We start from the raw sequence: 17,117 nt of genomic DNA, 5'->3' as shown, positions 1-17,117 counted from the left end.
GAAAAATATGAAGATGGATTCTTTGATATTCGTGTTAATCTTCACTAACAGCTGAAGCTGTGCCTTAAAACAGAGTAAAAATAGAGGCTGTGGCCTTTAATTTTATTTTATTTTTTTCCTAAATTTCAGATAGAAGGAAACAAATACTTTTACATATATATACATTGAACTTTACATAATGGTTCAATACAAAGTAATACCATCTCCATACTTTTAGTTTAAATAGGGCTATTGTAATAAATGAAACAGGAAAATAGTTCTTAAATATTTTTTTTCTGTTATCTGTCTTGACAGTCCTTTCCACTTCTTCATTTGATTCAAGCATAAAGTTATGAATGCATTCTTACAATTTTGGGAAAAGATGGAAATAGCATGGAATGATATCTACATGGCAGATGGCGTAAGAAGGTAAGATTTGTTTCCCCTCTCCTCATTTTTTTCTTTTCCCTTCCCCCCCTCTCTTTTTCTTCTTTTTGTCTGGGGAGCCTATTGGATTATAACTCTTTAGCCTCAGAACTACTTTAAGGACAGTGGAAGCTTAACTGTTGGTGATTTTCTTTGGAGAAGGCTTTAAGGACTATTAATTTTGAATAGTAGGACCTTGCGGATTATAAATTTTTACTGAGTGATAATCTTGGATTTTGGACAACTGCTTTGGAAGTGAGCCTCACAAACAGAATTGGATTACAATTTCTTCTTCTTCTTCTTCTTCTTCTTCTTCTTCTTCTTCTTCTTCTTCTTCTTCTTCTTCTTCTTCTTCTTTGTTCTCCCTTCTTTTTCAGGGAGTTTATTGGATTATTGAGACTATAGATAAGAACTATAAGAGTTATTTAAGACACATTTAAATGATATATTGTGGTACTGAATACAAGATTAATGGTTTGGTATAAGGTGGACATCTGGGGAAAGTATTAGAGTTCATTAAAAAAAATGGGGGGTAGAATCAAAAATGAGTATTCCGAATTTAGCTAAAACTGGCAAGAAAACACCCTCAGCCCTGTCCTCCACCTCTGCAAGCCCTGTGTATCAGAGATTAATTGAATCAATGCTTCCACGAGAAAAATCTAACAATTTTCCAAAGGAGATGCAAGCAGCATTACAAGCAATCCAAGAGGCAATCTCCTCTCAAAAAGAAGATACAAGAAAAAAACCATGAGGAGACAAAAGACAACTTTGAGAAAATGATTCAAGAAATTCATAACATAAACTCAACTAGAAAGCTTCTGACAGATGGTTACAAAGAATGAACAAAAAATTAAGAAAATAGAAGACAAGTCAGTAGAGACTGATCAGAAGATGGAAGAAATAAAAGATAAAAATCAGAGGCTGATGCAGGCAAATAGAGAACTGGAGGATTCAATGGGAGTTTTGGAAATGGAAAAGGCATCTTATTTTTTTAAGATTTCAAAATGTAATGGAGGACAAAGAAGAGGATCTCACGGATTTGATGACAGAGCTATTGGCCGAAGCACTGGAAATTGGGAAACAGGAAATGGAAATAGAGATAGACCAGATATTTCAAGTCAGTTCAAGCTATGCGATGAGAAATAAATTCCCTACAGAAGTACATGTTAGATTCTTTAAAAGATCTATAAGAGATGAGATATTGAGAAGAGTGAGCTATGATCCTCTGTATTATAAAGAAAAGGAACTTGTAGTGCTGAAGCAGATCCCCAGGAGGATAAGAGATTAAAGAAGAGAATACCAATTCCTGACCAGAAAACTAATTGGAAAAGGAGTGAACTGGCTGATTCTGGAAGGGATTTGAAGTAATTGGGACACGAAAGGATACAGATTGGACACTGCACTCAAGGCAATGGAATTTTGTGAGAGATACAAAGCTTTTTTGGAAGGGGAAAGCCTAGAATTTCATGCAGAGAGAGAAGCAAAAGAACAGGAAGAGATAGCAATAGAAGGAGAAGCCAAACCAAGGGAAGAAGAAGAAACAGAAAACACAAACATAGAAGAAGGGGCAAAAGCAAGAGAACAAAGACAAATAAGAACAACTTGGAGAATAAAACCTAAATATAATTGAAGAAGATGGAGAAGAAAAATGGGATTCTTTCAATGAATATAAATGGATTGAACTCCCCACAAAAAGGGGAAAAAATTACATGACTATGAAAATTAAAAATGGATATAGTCTGTCTCCAAGAAATACATATTAAAAGACAACATCACAAACTATTGGAACAACCAAAAATCAGGAAATGTCATTTCACACTAGCACAACAAAAGAGGAATAGCTTTATATATCAAAGAGACAAAGATGAAGAGGGAAGAATATTAGAATAGAATAGAATAGAATAGAATAGAATAGAATAGAATAGAATAGAATAGAATAGAATAGAATAGAATAGAATAGAATAGAATAGAATAGAATAGAATAGAATAGAATAGAATAGAATAGGAAGGGACCTTGGAGGTCTTCTAGTCCACTCCCCTACTCAAGCAGGAGAACCTATACCATCTCAGACAGGTGAATATCTAGTCTCTTCTTAAAAATCTCCAGTGATGGAGTGCCCACAATTTCTGGGGATAAGCTGTTCTACTGATTGATTGTCCTCACTGTCAGGAAGTTTCTCCTTAATTCGAGGTTGCTTCTCTTTTTGATCAGTTTCCAACCATTGTTTCTTGTCCTTCCCTCTGGTGCTTTGGTGAACAACCTGGCCCCCTCTGCCTTGTGGCAGGCCCTCAGATACTGGAATACTACTATCATGTGTTTCCTATTTCTTCTTTTCTTTAGATTAGCCAAGCCCAAGTCCCATAGCCATTCTTCATTTGCTTTAGTCTCCAGGCCTTTGATCATCTTGGTTGCTCTTCTCTGAATTTTTTCCAAATTCTCAACATCTTTTTTGTGATATGGTGACCAAAATTGGCTGCAGTGTATTAATGGTGGGAATAATGATAAATCAAAAAACAGATATTGATGGGAGCAATATATGCTCCTAATAACAAACAAGAAGGATTTTATCAAAAATTACCCCAAAAATAGTGGAGTTGGAATATCAAAACATCTGTTTAATGGGAGACTTTAATGCAATAGTAGATGGAAAGCTGGAGTACAGAAGTAGCAAAACAGGGGAAAAAAGGAAGAAATACACTACCTAAGATTTTCTTTAAAATGGCAGAATAAATCTGTATACAGGATATATGGGGAAAAAAAGAACCCCAAAAAATCACAATATACATTTACTCAAACAGGCACAAATCATGGTCTAGAATTTATATGATATGGATATCCCCTGAATTAAGCACAATTATACAAGAGATTGAGATAGAAACCAACCTATAATCCAATAAAGATGACTTGGAGAGGAGCTAAGAAAAAAACTAAGTTAGTCTCTGAATCAATCTTTACTGAAAGAGAAAGAATTTATACAAATAGCAACAAAGGAAATTGAATTTTTCTTTAAAATAAACAAAAAAGAAGAGACATTGCTTCAAAATGTAGGGATACAGCTAAAGCATACCGTACTTTAGAGGTTTGGCTATAATTTACGTAGCGAAAAAGAATAAAGAAAAAATGCAACAAGGGAGGAATTTATAAAATTGGAATCAGAACTATAAAGAGATCCACAAAAGAAAACTCTTAAAAAGCAAATGGAAATAATAAAACAAAATTAAACATAGGAGAGGCTAAAAAAATGGCTCAACAAATTAAAAGGGCAAAACAAAACTTTTTTGAAAATGCTAATAAACTGGGTAGGTGGTTAGCATACAAATTGAAAAAAAAGAAAGAGAAAAAATTGATAAACAAACTACAACATTCAAAAGGTGATTTACAATTCCAAATGACATAATCAAAAAAATTATCAAAGACTTTTACGAGACACTTTATGACACAGAAGAAATTTCACAAGAAAAAATAAAGCAATACATAAAAAAGCTAACTTTCCAAAAATCTAAGAGAATATCCAAAATATATTAAATGAAAAAATATCAATGATGGCGGTAAAGGAGGCCATAAAAAGGCAAAAAAAAATGATAAGACCCCGGGTCCAAATGGGCTATCTGCAGACTTTTATAAATACCTACAAGATACATTAATGAAAGAACTATGTAACAAGCTACTTTTAGAGGCTAAAATACCAAATAGTTGGACAGAAGCCAATATTACTTTAATACCTAAAGAAGACTCAGACTTGACACAGATAAAAAACTATAGACCAATATCTCTATTAAATGTGGATTAAAAAAATTGCTTCAATAATAGCAGAAAGATTAAAGAGATTTTTGATTGAATTTATACATGCAGACCAAAACGGATTTTTACCTAAGAGACAAATAAAAAACAATTTAAGAATGATTTTAGACACCTTGGAATACTATGAAATGCACCCAGGGAAGCAGATGGCATTAATATTCCTAGATGCACAGAAGTCTTTTGATAACATGAACTGACAATTCATGATTCAACAACTAAATGAAATGGATTTTGGAGAAAACTTTGTAAATACAATTAAAACAATCTATCATAGAGAAATAGCTAAAATAATCATAAATGGAGATTTTACAGAAAATTTTAGCATTAAAAAGGCACAAGACAAAGATGTCCATTATCCCCATTATTATTTATATTAACACTGGAAGTATTAAATAGAAATATTAGGCAAGACTCAGAAATTAAAGGAATGAAGATAAAAGATGAAAAATATAAACTACAAGCATTCACAGATGACTTGTTTTTCATATTAGAAGAGCCATTTGTGACAAGCCCCAAGCTTCTGAAAAAGATAGAAGAATTTGGAGAAGTGGCAGGACTGAAAATAAATAGAGAAAAGACCAAAGTGATAACCACTTTAGTTTTTGATGAACTAAATACCCTGATCTTGAAATTTATTTGGCAAGGAAAATAAGCCAGAATTAGATTGAAAATGCTACAAAGAAACAAAAGAAAATGGGCTGCCAGATTGGGCCCTATACTATCAAGCATCTGCACTAACATGGATAAAAGAATGGATAACCCTCAGACATAAAAGATTACTATACCTAGAAGGCACAACATACAACTTGGATGGCATGGTTTCCTATGGTATGGGAAGAATAAAATACATAGATACTGTCAGAACCACTATATAAGAAACACACTTCTTTTAGAATGGGAAAAGGTAAAAGTGAAAATTTACATGAAAATACCTGAAGGAAAACTAAAATCTAGACAAGAACTAGAAGAACAGGGTATTTGATCTATCATGGTGGCCACACCTGCAAATTCAAATGAGATATGAAAAAGATGCTAAAACATCTGGATTCTATAAAGAATAGACGAAATTTGACCAGATACTATTGGCATCAGATAAAAAAAGATGCTAAGTTTAAAGATGGAAGAGGAACAAGTTAAAGAAACAATGATAACATGGACAAAAAACTTAGGGCATCGCATCACATAGCATCACATTCACTGCATCTTTCTTAGAATAATTAAAATGGACTCTGGAATAATGATAGGCTTGATTGAGCCTTCATTAATAAAAAAGATTTAAAATAGATGATAACTATCAATCTACCTGCCCTGAATGGTTATTTATTATATCCCCAGGTAATAAAACACTCACAACAAATTAAAAATCAATGTAATGGTGATTTGCATTGACTTCACATCTTCTGAAGTTTATGGGCTAAATGTAGTTCTCTAGATTTCTCTGGAATGTCTCCATGCCATATGAAATAGGTTTGCCCCTATTAAAACAATAAATGGGTACTGCAGATGTTCTCAATTTGCAATAATTGGGGGAATGGATGTGGCAGATTGGGCCTCTGTGCTAACTATAGCACAATGTACAGCCACAGTCAACTCTCCAACTCTGCAGGACAATTCAACAATTTAATTATTTAAAATAATTTAATTGTTATCATTCACATTTCACTTTGTTCTTTCTTTCCATATTTTCTTTAGTGATTCTGTTCCACTATTTCTTCAATATTAGTGTAACTCTTGTCCTGTGCTGAGTTGTCCTATGGCGAGTTGGCCATGGCGAATTGTCCTGCAGCAAGTTAACCGTGATGAGTTGGCTGCAACGAGCTGGCCTTGGTGAATTGTCGTAGACCCGATTCTGTGTGAGGCTGCCTCTGAAGCTGATTTGGAAACTTCAGCTGATATAGAAAGGAGCTGGAATAGAAAGGGAGCTTAGCATGCAGACAATATGACCTTTCGATTGCACTGCTTCCTGGAATGTACCCAAAATTAGTTTAAAGTGAGGACTTTGAATTTTGGGCCAAGTAACTTGAAACACTGTTTTCGAACGAGTTAGTCCGCCTAAATTTAAAGGTCAGGTGCTAATCTCTTTTCATATGCTCCCTGTTCAAGGCAGTCAGGCTGCAGATTGCTACAAAAGGACCGTTTTCAGCTGCTATTCAATGCAGTCATATTGGCTATCAATTAATGTCAAGGTCCATTATTCCAAACTTTCAGGAGATCTACTGGTTTGTTCTGCCCTTTTGTTAAGACTGATGAATTGACCTGGTTCTAGCTATTGCTGCCTACATATTTAATTAAGTTTTGGGTTTTTTTTCCCATTGGAGCTTTTCTTTATCAGTTGACAACTTAAACACTTTCACTTTTATTATTGTGACTTGAAATGATTTTGGGTTTGAAATAGACTTGTACTGAAATAATTTTGAAATAGAATAGAATTTTGAGATAACCTCAAAGAAACCTTGAAGAGGTTTTGGTCTTCAAGGTGACATCCAAAACTCATAAATAAATAAATGGTACATATGTTAGTATGAGCAAGTGCAAATACAGTAATAAAAAGAAAGTGTGCTTGGGAGAGTGGGGACAGCAAACAGGATGAGCCATCTAAGAACAAACTGATAACCATTCTAAGGTTTCTGCTCTCTGGACAATTTATCCATTGCTAGAGCTCCCCTAATGGAAATTAGGCTAGCGTAACATTTTTTCCTGTCAGTGTTCTTTTAGCATCTCGATACTTTCCCTGCTTCATTGCACTCTGATTTAACATTTATATAAAATCGCTGAAACTGTGTCTGTCTGTCTGTCTGTCTGCCTAGATAGATAGATAGATAGATAGATAGATAGATAGATAGATAGATAGATAGATAGATAGATAGATAGATAGATAGATATAATTTGTGTGCATAATACTTTTTTGCATAATTCTGTAATGTCAGTTTTAGCATAGCAGGTAATCCCCCTAAATTATTTTTAAAACAATAGTAAAGCAATTATAACATTATTTAATTGGTTTTCAAAAGCATTTAAAAGAAAGCAGGCTACTTTTTAATTCTGCCTTGATTCTGTGTTCCATAAGAAAACAAAACAAGACTTTTATACAGCCCAGAAAAAAATTCTTGAGTTTTTTGAAAGCCTTGATTAGACCAACTGAATGCTTCCACCTCTCTCTCTCTCTCTCTCTCTCTCTCTCTCTCTCTCTCTCTCTCTCTCTCTCTCTCTCTCTCTCTCTCTCTCTCTCTCTCTCTCTCTCTCTCTCTCTCTCTCTGTGTGTGTGTGTGTGTGTGTGTGAGAAAGAAAGAGAGAGAGAGAGAGAGAGAGAGAGAGGGAGAGAGAGAGAGAGAGAGAGAGACTCTCTTGATGGACTTTCAAACAGCTAAGACCCCCTAGTTTGTTTTCTTTATTCTATTGTTGGGCCCAATTGTTGGGACCCTGAGAGGTGGTTGGGCATTGAAAGGGGCCATTGGTGGAAACGTATCAAGAGGCCCCTGGTATGTGTTTTAGCTGGTTGTTTTAAGGGGTTAGGGATGGAGTGGAATGGTAGGGTTGGGAGGGATATGGGGTGTATTTTATCAACCGGTTGTCAGTCCGGGCCTGAGATGGTTCCAGGCGAGACGGGGTTGGGGTTGGGGACCTCCAGTTTTCCCAGCAGTGGGGTGGGGTTTTCAAACCCCACGATGATTGGGAATGGCAGCAGGCGGTTACACGGAGGGCCATATCAACATCTGGGATCACGTCCCCGCTATCTTCAAGCGGTGGCGTGCTCCAACCCTCCGGCTGGTACCCATTTATCCGGGGGTGAGGGGGATCAGGCCCCTGAGCTCAGGCTGGTATATTTTAATGCCAAATCCATTGTGAACAAAGCTCCCCTCGTCTGTGACTTGATCGAGGAGGAACACGCAGATCTGGCATGCATTACCAAAACCTTGTTGGGCTCAAAGGGAGTTGTCCCTCTGACTGAGCTTTGCACTCTGGGTTTCTGTGTACTTCACCGGACGTGGGCTCAGGGTAGGGGCGGGGGTGTGGCAGTGGTTATACGAGAGACCTTATGTCCGTGGGAAACTACTGTTGTACAGATGGGCGGGAGTGAGTTGCTCCTCCTGAGGTGCGGCCCTGGGGCTCAGTTGGGCTTGTTGCTGACATACCTGGCGCCCAGCACTGTAGCAACGGCCCTGCCTGAGCTTCTCGACACCCTTTCAGGGTTGGTGGTTGAGTTTCCCAAACTTATAGTTTTGGGGGACTTTAACCTTCCTTCCCTGGGGGGATCGTCAGAACTAGCTAGGGAGTTCATGGCCTCCATGACGGCCATGGACCTGACCCAAATAATTCAGGGTCCGATTCATGAGGGAGGCCACACTCTTGACCTAGTTTTTCTATCTGGACAGTGGTTTGATGATCTGGGAGGGGGCTCGCCAACTATTGTCCCCCTGTCATGGTCCAATCATCACCTCCTGCAGCTGGTCTTCCATTTTGCCACCCCTCGCTGCTGGGCTGCGGAACCGACCAGGTGGTTCCACCCCAGGCACCTAATGGATCCAGAATGGTTCCAGACGGCGCTTGGGTCTATACCTATCTTCCTCACTCACAGCCCAGTCGATGCCTTGGTGGAGGCCTGGGAAAGGGCGGCCACCGAGGCGCTCGACCGTGTTGTACCCTTGCGACCCCTGATCCGGCGCAGATCCCGTTGGGCTCCATGGTTTTCTGTGGAGCTCTGGGAGATGAAGCATCAGAGACGGGGTCTGGAGAGCTGTTGGAGATCCAGCTGTTGTGGTTGAGAGCCGCTACGAGGACTTACCTCGCGGTGATGAGGACGGCGAAGTCTAACTACTTTGCTGCCCTCATCGTGTCTGCCAATAATCGCCTGGCCGCCCTGTTTAGGGTGACTCACAACCTCCTTAATCGGGAGGTGAGGGAGGAGCCCTTGCAGGGGCAGGCCAAGGAGTTTAGTCACCATCTTGCGGACAAAATCGCTCAGATTCGGGCCGGTCTGGACTCTGACTGGGCAGAGACTGATGAGGAGGAATCGAGCGGTCTTGAGAATGTCATTTGGAGTGAGTTCGATCCTGTTACCCCGGATGAGGTGGACAGGACCATGAGGAGACTGAGTTCCACCACGTGTTTATTGGACCTGTGCCCCTCCTGGCTGGTGTATTCAGCTCGGGAGGAGACACGAGGCTGGTTCCAGGCAGTAATAACTGCTTCTTTGAGAGAGGGTACCTTCCCTACCACCTTGAAAGAGGCGGTGGTGAGGCCCCTTCTCAAGAAGCCTGCTCTGGACCCGGCTATTTTGAATAACTATTGTCCAGTCTCCAACCTTCGCTTTTTAGTGAAGGTTGTTGAGAATGTGGTGGTGCATCAGCTCCCTTTGTTCCTGGAGGAAACTGATTATCTAGAACCATACCAATCGGGCTTTAGGCCCGGGTACAGCACGGAGACGGCATTGGTCGCACTGGTGAATGATCTCTGACGGGCTCGGGACAGGGGTTGTTCCTCTGTCCTAGTCCTATTAGACCTCTCAGCGGCTTTTGATACCATCAACCACGGTATCTTACTGCAGCGTCTCAGAGGGTTGGGAGTGGGGGGCACTGTTTTACAGTGGTTCTCCTCCTACCTTCTGGGCCGTTTGCAGTCGGTGTTGATGAGAGGGCAGAGATCTGCCCCGAGGCCTCTCATTTGTGGAATTCCTCAGGGGTCAGTTCTCTCTCCCCTCTTGTTCAACATCTATATGAAGCCACTCGTGGTTTCGGGGTGGGGTATCATCAGTACGCTGATGATACCCAGCTTTTTCTTTCCACCCCGAACCAACCTGGTGATGCCCTCGATGTGATGTCCCGTTGCCTGGAGGCGGTCCGGGTTTGGATGGGGAGGAACAGGCTTCGACTCAATCCCGCCAAGACTGAGTGGCTGTGCATACCGGCATCTCAGGAGAACCAGTTTTGTCCATCGTTAACTATGGGGGGTGAGGTGTTACCCCCCGTTGATAGGGCCCGCAACTTGGGTGTCCTCCTGGATTCACGGCTCAGTTTAGAAGACCACATAGGAGCCGTGACCAGGGGGGCTTTTGCCCAGGTTCGCCTGGTGCGCCAGTTGCGGCCCTATCTGGACCGAGATGCCCTACACACAGTCACTCATGCGCTCGTGACCTCCCGGTTAGACTACTGCAATGCTCTCTACTTGGGGCTGCCCTTGAGGACCACTCGGAGGCTTCAGCTGGTGCAGAATGCAGCCGCACGAGTTGTGATGGGAGTCTCCCGATACTCCCGTGTAACACCTCTTCTCTGCGAGCTGCATTGGCTTCCAGTTGCCCTCTGGGTGAGATTCAAGGTGCTGGTGATGACGTATAAAGCCCTACATGGCATGGGTCCGGATTATCTTAGGGTGCACCTGATGCCAGCATCAACTTCCCATCGTCCTGTGCGCTCCCATAGAGAGGGCCTCCTTAGGGTGTCGCCGGTTAGGGAGTGCCGGCGGGTGATCCCCAGAGGGAGGTCATTTTCTGTGGGCGCGCCTGCCCTTTGGAATGATTTACCTGTGGAACTCCAGACTGCCCCCGATCTGCGTACATTTCGCCGGGACCTGAAAACCTGGCTTTTCGATCTATCAGGCCTGGACTGAAGGGGTTTTAGCTTTTTAATATTGTTTTAATTGTTGGGCTTTAATTAATTTAATTAATTTTAATTTTATATTATCTTTTTATATTGTCTTTTATATGCTGCCCTGTAAACCGCCCTGAGTCCTTCGGGAATAGGGCGGTATAGAAAACTAATTAAATAAATAAATAAAATAAATATTGTCCAATAACATCTAAATACCTTCCCTAATTATTACTAACATTGAGGCTGCACAGAATTTATATAAGCATGTTATAGGAAAACATCAAAACCTGTGTGAAGTGACTTTCTTCATCAGCTTGATGGAACAAAAGAGATGCCAGCTTAGGCAGAAAAGAGATTTCAAAATCCTAATACAAGCTACATAAATCCTAAAATAATTCATCAGATGTCCATGAGCAATCTTTCAACCCTGCTTGAATAACAGGGGCTTTCATTAAAAGCAGAGAAAGTTTCTGCTAATTAACTACTTTGCCACAGCTGTCTAAGTAGATCTTCTGCCTTACATAAGCAAATACCCACTATTTACTCCAAACCAACCTTTCCCAAGAGTGGCAGGGAAGTCTACCAGAGCAATGTCAGGTCGAGTCTCGGCTTTCTTCTCTGATTATGCAAGATGCTCACATCTGGAAAAAAAACAGGTTGAGTTGTGAGAAAGAAAAAACCAAAAAGATCTGACTTAGTCGCTAGGCAGATTAGATGGCTCTTCGGATTTTGGGGGGGCAGGGCTGGGAAAATAAGTTGGGGCCAAACAAGGTTGGGAAATTTATTCTAAAGGATTTTTTTCCCCTCCTCCATCTTCTATCAGCGTGGACTGTATGTGAAGTCAATAACTGGCTGCATTGGCACATTTGGTTCTAATTTGGCTTTAACTGAGTCGACTAAACTTTTCATATGCAGCAATAAGTGGAGAAGAGAAGAGCATGTGAGCTAGGAACCCTGAACACACAGATAGTTACCAAAACCTGAGGGAAACCCCAAGTGCACTTCTGATTGTAGAACATTTGCTCCATCAGTAGTTGAAGTCAACTATAGGATTGCAAGAATAATTAAGATGAGAAAATACAGATCAAGATACTGTATAAGCCTAACAATAAGAACAAAGCAAAATGAATATCTAAATTGGAGAGAAGGATTATTACCTAGTTGACAATTAATTGCGCTCTATAGAGCACGGTTGTCAAACTCGCCACATCACATGACACGTCACGACATATCATGACTTTTTTTGCATTGCCGGAGCTTGGAAGGGTGTGGCCTCCGCATGATGCAACCGGCCTGCGGGCCGCCAGTTTGACACCCCTGCTATAGAGGATTAGAAAGAAGATATTAGCAATTAACTGAGCAATATCAGAGAACTGATCCTTAATGCTAAATTATTGGGTGTCTTTGACAGACTAAAAGTGTTATAAGATAAAGTGGAGGGAATTTGCCTATGATGCACGACTACAGTGAATTTGTATAACTGAAAAAATATCTTGCTTTCCTCCATGAATACAATGCCATAACCTACCTTCCTTCCTTCCTTCCTCCCTCCCTCCCTCCCTCCCTCCCTCCCTCCCTCCCTCCCTTCCTTCCTTCCTTCCTTCCTTCCTTCCCTTTTCTGGGTTTGGATGTAGAATTCTTCTAGAAAGATTGGCTTTTGTCTTATCAGCAAAGCCCCATTTTTTTGGATCACCTTTTGACCAGGTAACTCTACCTAGGGCTGTTGCCAAGGTAACTCCCATTGCTCTCATCAGCTTTATTCCCAGGGTTACTGAAACTATTGGGTTTCAGTATTAACTGGCCTACACCTGCATAAGAGAAATAGGATTATTTAGTAAATCATGCAATTTGTACCTACAGAGTTTTTAAACCAATGCAGGACTCCTCAAAGCTTTTCTAGAATGTGTCTAGGTCAAATTGGTTTTCATATAGTTCAAAGGAGAGTAGAACTTTACCATACTGCCTTTGAATTCTGAATCCATGCCCCAACTAATAAATGTTGTCTCGGATTTAGACAAAATTTGGAGAGAGTCTCATGGTCCCACTTCACAAAACAACTGAAAAGCCCAACAATATGTTGCCAGGTCACATGTTTAATACATAATCTGATATGCATTTCCATCTAAATAGGAAGAGTGTGTGTTTCTAAAATCATTGCATTAAAGAGTGATGAGGTAAAAAAAATGATAATTTCATAATTTCATAATAGTAAAGTTGGAAGGGACCTTGGAGGTAGTCTAATCCAACCCCCTGCTCAGGCAGAAAACCCTATACCATTTCAGACAAATGGCTGTCCAGTCTCTTCTTAAAAACTTCCAGTGCTGGAGCATTCACAGCTTCTGGAGGCAGGTTGTTCCACTGGTTAATTGTTCTAACTGTCAGGAAGTTTCTCCTTAGTTCTAGGTTGCTTCTCTCCTTGATTAGTTTCCTCTCCTTGATCTGTTGCTTCTTGTCCTGCCTTTGGGCACTTTGGATAATAGCTTGACTCCCTCTTCTTTGTGGATAAATTCAGTTTATGTCTGTGTACCACATTGTACGATTTTCAAAAGAGTGCTGCTATGATATCTAATAACACCTTTTCTTCTCCTTTTCACCCAAGCCTTCTCTGACTATCTGTCAAATATTTTTAGAAAGAAATATAAGACAGTCTACTCAATTTCCCTCCACATTCAGAAGCTGCTTCATTTTTTATTATTTCTAGCTTTGCATTTCGATCATATGCACAATATGTTGATTTCAGCTGCGGTGCTACATACTGCATATGTTGGAGTCAGACAGACACACTAAAACTATGAGGCACCTGAATAAATGTGTATAACTGTGCAGCAAATATTCCAAACAGAGAATTTGCCAAGCTGACAGCTCATTATGTGATAAACAGATATCTACGTGAAGATCAAAGTATAATGTTTTATAGATATTCCATTCTAGTACTTTTCTTATAACATGCTGATAGGGTAATTGAAAATGTATTTGTCTACTTTTATCCATGAAATGGTACTCAAATATTAATTTAGAAAGAAGAATGACAGCTTGACAACAGGGGTGATAGATTTTATTCATCTGTTTAAAAAAAGTAGTCCAAAGAACATTTTCTTTTTTGATCAGGTTTTTTTTAAAGCAAACAAACAATGAAGAGTTTTCTTACAATTCACAAGTTCTCAGAAATCAGTCTGGATTTTTATTTTTTCTGATGCTGCATCAGAAATTTGTAGAAATATTCAGGCCAAAGACCAAAAACTTAACCTTCCCTTACTATGCTAGTTTTAGTTTTTGTATCTATTTCTATCAAAATGGATCTTAAAGATCCCCCCATAAGGTCCATCATTCCTGCACATCAAGACTCATTCAAATGATGACTAGTGGGGTTAAAGCTTGAATATCTAGGGCAGAGGCCCTGTTCAGCATAAATCTATGGATAATGCTTTGGCCTATACCTCACTTTCAAAGGATGGTGATAGGGCCCTTACATTGATTGATCATTTACCATTATGTCTTTTTTTCAATTCCTAGCAAACACATAGATATACATTCTCCATCCCTAAACATGGTTTTCCAATTGGTAGCTGAATCCATGCACCTTGTTACTGGTCATCCTTCTCCCACCTTGATCCACTTAAATCTCTCTACCATTCAGGACAATCAAAATAAATTGTTGCATTAAAACAGCACATCCTGTGCTCACTCCTTGCATGCTAGGGTTTAATTATCAAAACTTAGCCTTCCTTTGCCCAACCCTGCCAGTTGCTGTTACTTGTTTGCTGATTTAAATGCTCAACATTTCAACTATTTGCTTTCACTAGAGAAGGAGAGAGAACTAGCCAAAGGAATCCAGTTGGGATAGGTGCGCCTGCCCTCTGGAACCAGCTGCCCGTGGAGCTTAGGACAGCCCCTGACCTTCGTTCATTCCACCGGGACCTGAAGGTTTGAGCTCTCCGGCCCAGGCTGAGAATTTTTAACTGAGGTTTTTAGTTAAGGGATAATTTAATCTTTTTAATTGTTTTTTTTAACTTTTGTATTTCGTACTGTTTGATTTTAAATACCCTGTAAACCGCCCTGAGTCCTTCGGGAAAGGGCGGTATATAAATTTAATAAAATAAAATAAATAAAAAAAATAAATTTCTTCAATATTGGATGAATGATCCAGTTTTTTTTCCTGCTTGTTTCCTCGGTAGCAATGATAATAATTTGAGCCCCAGAATTTGTGACTTTCCTTAATTCTTGCTTCACTTGCAAACATGAAGAAAACATATTAAAATGTGTAAGTCATCCATGTGGCAGTTGTAAGCAGGCCAGAGCTCGGTGTGCTTCTAGTGAGCTACTTGTACCTATCAACCAATGGATTTCTTTCTATTTTTTTACAGAAAACATGGGAGAGGAGGTTATAAATTCTAATCAATAGCTGTAAAAACTAGCAGCCCTTTGCCAGACTAGGCTAGGAAGTAATAGAAAGAAATAAAGGGAAGGATCAGATCACCACAGTTTTAGATGGCTAATGTAATAATCTCAGGTGCACTTACTTGTAATGAAGCCCTTTTTGAAGTTTTCATTTCTTATGCACATACCAGTATGTTGCAGAGGAATTGCAAACATGAATGTTACAGGAAAGTGAAAGGTAGAAGATAAAGTCACAATTATTACCATTCCTAAAATAATTTTCAGTTCTGCATAGCATTTTCTGGTTCCAACCCAACTATTAACTGTAAATCCCCCCCGCACGCACACACAGACTCACACACAACCCACAGCATAATGCATACATTTGATGAGGCAATTTCTCTGTCACTTGACAATCCTATATTTTTATATTCCTCAAATGTATGTTTGTTTATTTTTCATGTGCCTTCAAGTCAAGTGTTCACTCCAGCCAACGGCTTGGACTACTCTCTGCAGTTTCCTTGGTGAAGTTTTTCAGAAGTGATATGCCATTGCTTGCTTCCTAAGGTTGAGAGAGAGTGGCTGGCCCAAGTTCCCCCAGTTCCCTCATATTGTGACTATGCACTACACTAAACTGGCTCTCACATGTATGTACCTGATTGTTTTTCTTATTAGTATTATGATACAGTCTAGGATATGTGGCATCAGGAAGGGCATCCAGCTAGTAAATGCTCAGCTTCATCCAGTTGCCCCAACTCTACCCGAATTAAGGGATTGCAGGGTCATAAAAATGGAAGCTTATATATTCTATGATTTGGCAAACATGCTTTGCAAGATGCTTGGAAGGGCCATTTTCAAGTACATGATCTTTACATAAATGTCCCAGATTTTTTTAAAAAACAAAACAAAACCTAAGGTATATTTAATACGTTGGTAAAATCAGTGATTATCAGTTTCTGAGAATGTTCAATTTTTCTCTCATTGCAATGCCTTAAACTACTTTGACTAACTAGATTAAACTTAGAGAGACCTTGGGAAGAATTCCATGGATGAGAATCCTAAAGGGGAAAACAACTCAAGAAGCTTGGGAAATTTTGAAAAGTGAGATAATAAAGGCCCAGTCTAGCACAATACCAACAAAGAAGAAAAATAACAGCTTTCAAAAGAAACCAGCATGGCTGCACAAAGAACTCTCTGATAAACTGAAAGATAAAAAGGACAAGTATAAGAAGTGGAAAGAGGGGCACATAACTAAGGCAGAATATCAGCAAACAGCCCGTGCCTACAAAGATGAAGTGAGGGAAGCTAAGGCTCAAAATGAACTAAGGCTTGCGACCAAAGTCAAAAATAACCAAAAAAAAAGCTTCTTTCAACATATAAGAAACAAGAAAAAAGTTAAGGAAATGATTGGTCCATTAGTGGGGGAAAGTGGCAAGAAGGTGACAAGCAACAGGGAGAAAGCAGAACTATTTAACTCATTTTTGCATCTGTCTTTACACAAAGGGGAAAAAAACAGTCCAACCTACCAAAACCAGTGCCATAAAAAACAGAATAGAAACGCAAGTTAAGATAGGCAAGAAAATGGTAAGTGAGCACCTGTCCAGCCTAGACAAGTTGAAATCACCAGGATCAGATGGATTCCACCCCAAGGTTCTCAAGGAACTGGCAGACGTGATCTCAGAACCACTGAACTATATTTTTCAAAGATCCTAGAGCACTGGGGAACTACCAGAGGACTGGAAGAGAGCTGATGTAGTTCCCATCTTCAAAAAAGGGGAAAAAATGGATCCAGGAAATTACAGACCTATCAGCCTGACCTCAATACCTGGGAAGATTCTGGAAAAGATAATCAAACAACAAATCAGCGAACACCTTGATGCAAACAAAGTTATCACTAAAAGCCAACATGGGTTTGTCAAAAACAGATCATGCCAGACAAATCTTATTGC

The sequence above is a fragment of the Vipera berus genome (assembly GCF_964194415.1).
Source record: "Vipera berus genome assembly, chromosome: 1".
Lineage (NCBI taxonomy): Eukaryota > Metazoa > Chordata > Lepidosauria > Squamata > Viperidae > Vipera > Vipera berus.
This window is presented reverse-complemented; position numbering follows the sequence as displayed.